At 44.2% G+C, this 6,489-nt stretch overlaps 1 protein-coding gene across 3 annotated transcripts in view; it reads left to right on the top strand.

Annotated features, from left to right (window-relative positions):
* Positions 1-6,489, top strand: part of RNF185 (ring finger protein 185) — a 56,984-nt gene that overhangs the window by 12,231 nt on the left and 38,264 nt on the right. The window contains exon 3 of one of the 3 annotated variants that reach the window (XM_011979027.1): positions 555-652. The exons of the other annotated variants lie outside the window; for them this stretch is intronic. The gene's annotated coding sequence lies outside the window, so the exon portion shown is untranslated. The remainder of the gene's footprint in view (positions 1-554; positions 653-6,489) is intronic. 3 annotated transcript variants of the gene reach the window in all.

Genomic DNA, 6,489 nt, shown 5'->3' with positions numbered 1-6,489 from the left:
GAGAACCTTTGTTACAGTTGCTATATTTCCTTCTTGTTTCCTGCCACGGGGCACATTTGTTTTTGTTTTTTTTTTTTGAGACGGAGTCTCACTCTGTCGCCCAGGCTGGAGTGCAGTGGCCGGATCTCAGCTCACTGCAAGCTCCGCCTCCTGGGTTCACGCCATCCTCCTGCCTCAGCCTCCCGGGTAGCTGGGACTACAGGCGCCCGCCACCACGCCTGGCTAATGTTTTGTATTTTTAGTAGAGACGGGGTTTCACTGTGTTGGCCAGAATGATCTCCATCTCCTGACCTCGTGATCCGCCCGCCTTGGCCTCCCAAAGTGCTGGGATTACAGGCGTGAGCCACCGTACCTGGCCCACGGGGCACATTTGTAATAGTTGGAATCACTCACTGTACACAGTTCCATATCTTGCTTTTTCTTATTAAAATCTAAAACTGAAGAAAAAACACATTTTAATGTTAATGTCTCCATGTTTTTGCCAGCCATCTCTATAAGCATTACTTCTTTTTTTTTTTTTGGCGGGGGGGACAGAGTCTGGCTCTGTTGCCCAGGCTGGAGTGCAATGGTGCGATCTCGGCTCACTGCAACCTCTGCCTCCCGGGTTCAAATGATTCTCCTGCCTCAGCCTCCCGAGTAGCTGGTATTATAGGCACCTGCCACCACACCCAGCTAATTTTTGTGTTTTTGGTAGAAACGGGATTTCACGATGCTGGCCAGGCTAGTCTCGAACTCCTGATCCCAGGCGATCCACCCACCTCAGTCTCCCAAAGTGTTGGGATTACAGGCGTGAGCCACTGCGCCCAGCCTATAAGCATTACTTCTGATGGCCTGCATAGATTTCCATTTCCTTAACTGTTCATTTATTCAATAAGTCTTACTATGTAGACATAATGTGTATAATAAGCACTTGGTATGTTCTTAGTGGGATAGAAATGTAGTTTTGATTTTTTTAAATAAGGAGCATAGATTTTCTTATAATTTTTTTTATTGTGGTAAGATGTACATAGCATAATATTTACCGTTTTAACTAATTTTATTTATTTAAATTTTTTTGAGATAGGGTTTCACTCTGTGGCCTAGGCGGAAGTGTAGTGGCAGCTCACTGTAGCTTCAACCTTTGGGGCTCACGCAATCCTCTTGCCTCAGCTTCCTAAAGTGCTGGGATTACAGCAGTGAGCCATTGTGCCTGGCTGTTTTTAACTATTTTTAAATGTACAATTCAGTGGCATTAAGTAAATTCACAATGTCGTATAACCATCACCACTATTTCCAAAACTTTTTCAGCTTACCAAACAGAAACTCTACCCATGAAGCAATAACTCCTTATTCTCTCCTCCCCCTAGCTCCTGGTAACCTCTGATCTACTTTCTATCTCTATGAATTTGCCTATTCTAGATATTTCCAATAAGATTCTAATAAGAAAATCACACAATATATGACCTTTTATGGAAATTAGGGGTTGTTTTTTTTTTTCCTTTTTTTTCTTTTTCTTTTTTTTTTTTTTTGAGACAGAGTCTCACTCCGTTGTCACCCAGGCTGAGTGCAGTGGTATCATCTCAGCTCACTTCAACCTCCGCATCCTGGGTTCAAGCAATTCTTGTGCCTCAGCCTCCCAAATAGCTGGAATTACAGGCGCTTACCACCACACCTGTCTTATTTTTGTGTTTTTAGTAGAGATGGGGTTTTGCCACTTGCCCAGGCTGGTCTCGAACTCCTGACCTCAAGTGATCTGCCCGCCTTGGCCTCCCAAAGTGCTGGGATTACAGGCATGAGCCACTGTACCTGGACCTAGTTTTTTTAATTGTAGTGAAATTCATATAAAATTTACCATCTTAACCATTTTTTAAGTATACAGCTCAGTGGTATTAAGTATGTTCATATTCTGGAAGCATCACCACCATCTACCTCCAGAACTGTTTTCGTCTTGCAAAAGTAAAACTCTGTGTCCGTTAAACAATAACTCCCTATTTCTTTTTCACCCTAGCCACTACCAACCACTATTCCACTATCTATGATTTTAAGTACATCATATAAGTAGAATCATACAAGTAGAATCATACAGTATTTGTCCTTTTTTTTTTTTTGAAGATGAGGTCTAACCGTGTGGCTGGTGTCAGACTCTTGGGTTTAAGTGATCCTTCTGCCTCAGCCTCCCAAGTAGCTGGGGTTACGTGTGGGCACCACCGCACCCAGCTTAGTATTTGTCTTCCTTTGACTGACTTATTTCACTTAACATGATGTTCTTGAGGTTCATTTATGTTGCAGCATATGTCAGAATTTTTCTTCCTTTTGAAGATAAAATGATATTCCATTGTATGGATTTTGCTTATCCATTCATCTGTTGATGCACACTTGGATTGCTTCCATGTTTCAGCTATTGTGAATACTGCTGCTTTTGCGACCTTGCTTTCAATTATTTGGGTACATACCTAGAGGTAGAATTGCTGGATCATATGGTAGTTCAGTTTTTAAGTTTTTTGAGGAACCTCCGTGCTGTTTTCCACAGCAGCTGTACCTTTACATTCCCACCAACAGAGCACAAGGGTTCCATTTCTCTACATCCTTGCCAAAACTTGTTATTTCCCAGTTTTATAAAAATAGTAGTCATTCTAATGGTATCTCATTGTGCTTTTGATTTGCATTTCCCTAATGATTAGTGATGTTGAGCACACTTCTGTGTGCTTTTGGGACATTTGTATATCTTCTTTGAAGAAATGTCTCTATTCAAGTCCTTGGCCCCCTCCACCCTTTTTAAATTTTTTTTTGAGACAGAGTCTGTCTCTCTCTTGCCCAGGCTCGAGTGCAGTAGTGGAATCTGGGCTCACTGCAACCTCTTGCCTCCTGGGTTCAAGCAATTCTCGTGCCTCAGCCTCCCAAGTAGCTGGAAGTACAGGTGTGTGCCACCACACCTGGCTAATTTTTTTGTATTTTTGGTAGAGACAAAGTTTTGCCGTGCTGCCCAAGCTGGTCTCAAACTTCTGACCTCAAGTGATCTGCCTGCCTCAGCCTCCCAAAGTGCTGTAATTACAGGCCTGAGCCACCATACCTGGCCCCACTTTTGAATTAGGTTGTTTTGTTGTTAAGTTTTAGGAGTTCTCTGTGTATTCTAAATATTAATTCCTCTTCAGATATACGATTTGCAAATATTTTCTCCCATTCTGTGAATTGCCATTTACTCTATTGGTAGTGTCTTTTTATGCACAAAAATTTTAAATTTTTATGAAATCTCATTTGTCTACTTTTTCTTTTGTTACCTGTGCTTTTGGTGTCATTCCAAGAAATCATTGCCAGAAATACAGTTTTTAAAGTCATGACCAAGTGGCTGCTGGTTTAAAATTCTCAGAGGTGGCCCTAATTGCTGCCTGGTTATCATACCCTACTTCTCTTTTTTTAATTTTTATTTTTTTAAAGACAGGGTCTCTCTGTCGCCCAGGCTGGAGTGCAGTGGCGTAATCTCAGCTCACTGTAACCTCTGCCTCCCGGACTCAAGCAGTCCTCCATCTTTGCCTCTTGAGAAGTTGGGACCACAGGCATGCACCACTGCTCTTGGCTAATTTTTGTATTTTTTGTAGAGATGGGGTTTTGCCATGTTACCCAGACTGGTCTCAAACTTGTGGGCTCAAGTGATCTGTCTGCCTCCACCTTCCAAAGTGCTGGGATTACCAGCTGAGCCACCACGCCCGGCCTTCAAACCCTACTTCTCTACTCTGCTGTAGATGACATGAGTCCATCTCTTCATTTCATTGGTCATTGGGAACAAAGCATCCTGTCTTCCAGCTGGCCTAAAGACATGCAAAGATTAAAAGCAGCAATTCTATGTTCATTGAGCCAGATTGTGTCTGCTTCTATGGAAATGGCCTAGGGGACTGACTGACCATTCTGTCCTGGGTCCAGTTGCCAGGTTAATTCCTATGATAGTTTCTATAGCACCTGACTCTGATACTCACTCTCCCAGTTGCTCCTCAGAAGTGCCTTGTGATGTAACAATGATGTGGTTTTTTTTTTTTGAGACAGAGTCTAGCTCAGTTGCCCAGGCTGGAGTGCAGTGGCGCGATCTCGGCTCACTGCAAGCTCCGCCTCCCAAGTAGCTGTTCTCCTGCCTCAGCCTCCCAAGTAGCTGGGACTACAGGCGGCTGCCACCACTCCCGGCTAAGTTTTTTTTGTATTTTTAGTAGAGACGAAGTTTCACCATGTTAGCCAGGATGGTCTTGATCTCCTGACCTACTGATCTGCCTGCCTCGGCCTCCCAAAGTGCTGGGATTACAGGCGTGAGCCAGCACATCTGGCCAGATGTGGTTTTTATTTTTTATTTATTTAATTTATTTATTGAGACAGAGTCTCACTCTGTCACCCAGGATGGAGTGCAGTAGCACGATCTTGGCTCACTGCAGCGACCACCTCCTGGATTCAAGTGATTCCCATGTCTCAGCCTCCCAAGTAGCTGGGATTACAGACATGTGCCACCATGCCCAGCTAATTTGTATTTTTTGGTAGAGACAGGGTTTCACCATGTTGGCTAAGGTGGTCTCGAACTCCTGACCTCAGATGATCCACCCACCTTGTACTCCCAAAGTGCTGGGATCACAGGTGTGAGCTACCACGCTTGGCCAGGTTTTTATTTTTTAATATTTATTTATTTATTTTTGAGACAAGGTCTTTGTATGCTGCCCAGGCTGGTCTGAAACTCTTGGCCTCAAGCAATCCTTCTGCCTCAGCCTCCTGAGTAGCTGGCATGTTCCACTGTGCCTGGCATGGTGGGGGTTTTTAAAGATGATCAGGTCTCTGAATACAGGAGTGGATCCTGGGCAAAGCCCAAGGAAGTTTCTTGTGTTTTTCTTAACACTATCATCTCTGCCAAGGTACTTCTTAGTGTGATAAGCTTTTTGTTTTTTAATGGTTACATTCTGACTTGGTTATAAACTCCTTGAGCACAGGAACCAGGACCTTCTCTGATTTATTTATTTGTTTGTTTATGAAACGGGGTCTCACTCTGTCGCCCAGGCTGGAGTGTAGTGGCACGATTTTAGCTCACTGCAACCTCCGCTTCCTGGGCTCAAGCGATTCTTCTGCCTCAGCCTCCCTAGTAGCTGGGATTACAGGCGCCCGCCACCAAGACCAGCTAATTTTTTTTTTTTTGTATTTTTAGTAGAGATGGGGTTTCACTATGTTGGCCAGGCTAGTCTTGAACTCCTGACCTCAGGTGATCCACCTGCCTCGGCCTCCCAAAGTGCTGGGATTACAGGCGTGAGCCACGGCACCTGGCCCTCTGATTTATTTTTATCATGGGCCTAGTAGTTGGCATTCTCTGAGTGTTTGCCAAACAGCACTGGTAACAAATATAATGGAGGTGGCTCAAGGCACAAGACCAATTTGTAAAAGTCAATATTATAGACTTTTCAAAATGGTATCATTTTGGTTTTCTCTTTAATCACAGTTGGTCCTAGTCAGGACCTCCTGTTGAAAGAAGAGAGAGGCTGGGCGCAGTGGCTCATGCCTGTAATCCCGGCACTTTGGGAGGCCGAGGCGGGCGGATCACCTGAGGTCAGGAGTTTGAGACCAGCCTGGCCAACATGGTGAAACCCCGTCTCTACTAAAAATACAAAATCAGTCAGGTGTGGTGGTGCATGCCTGTAATCCCAGCTACTCAGGAGGCTGAGGAAGGAGAATCTCTTGAACCTGGGAGGCAGAGGTTGCGGGGAGCCGAGATTGCGTCATTGCACTCCAGCCTGGGCAACAAGAACGAAACTCCATCTCAAAAAAAAGAAAGGAGAAGTGAGATCATTGTTTTGTCAAGTATATACAGGGTATTAAAATCTAAAGTTTTCTACTTAATTGGTTGGATCTTGTTAGCCTTATTGTTTTTATACTCTACCTTCAGAATATTTTAGAGGTCTTTAGCTCAACCTCAGGTAAAATATTAATTAATGACATTTTATAGAATCTGAATTAATGAGGTTTCACTGACAGTGTGAAAATAAAAGTTAAATCTGTCCAGGTGTGGTGGCTAATGCCTGTAATCCCAGCATTTTGGGAGGCTGAGGTGGGCGGATCACTTGAGGTCAGGAGTTCAAGACCAGCCTGGTCAACATGGGGAAACTCTGTCTCTACTAAAAATACAAATAAATTAGCCAGGCGTTGTGGTGCACACCTGCAATCATGAATTCAGAATATTAATCTTACTGCTTCCTCCTTAGTTTCTTTGTCTAATGGGGGTAGGCACTGTTTCATACTTATTTAAAATAATAACAAGGCTGGGCGCTGTGGCTCATGCCTGTAATCCCAGCACTTTGGGAGGCCGAGGCAGGCGAATCACCTGAGGTCAGGAGTTTGAGACCGGCCTGGCCAACAAGGTGAAACCCTGTCTCTACTGAAAATACAAAAATTGGCCGGTTGTGATGGTGCACACCTGTGGTCCCAGCTACTCGGGAGACTGAGGCAGGAGAATCGCTTGAACCCAGGAAGCGGAGGTTGCAGTGAGCCAAGATC

Source organism: Mandrillus leucophaeus, unplaced genomic scaffold (genome assembly GCF_000951045.1).
Source record: "Mandrillus leucophaeus isolate KB7577 unplaced genomic scaffold, Mleu.le_1.0 Scaffold2, whole genome shotgun sequence".
Taxonomy (NCBI): domain Eukaryota; kingdom Metazoa; phylum Chordata; class Mammalia; order Primates; family Cercopithecidae; genus Mandrillus; species Mandrillus leucophaeus.
This window is presented reverse-complemented; position numbering and strand designations above follow the sequence as displayed.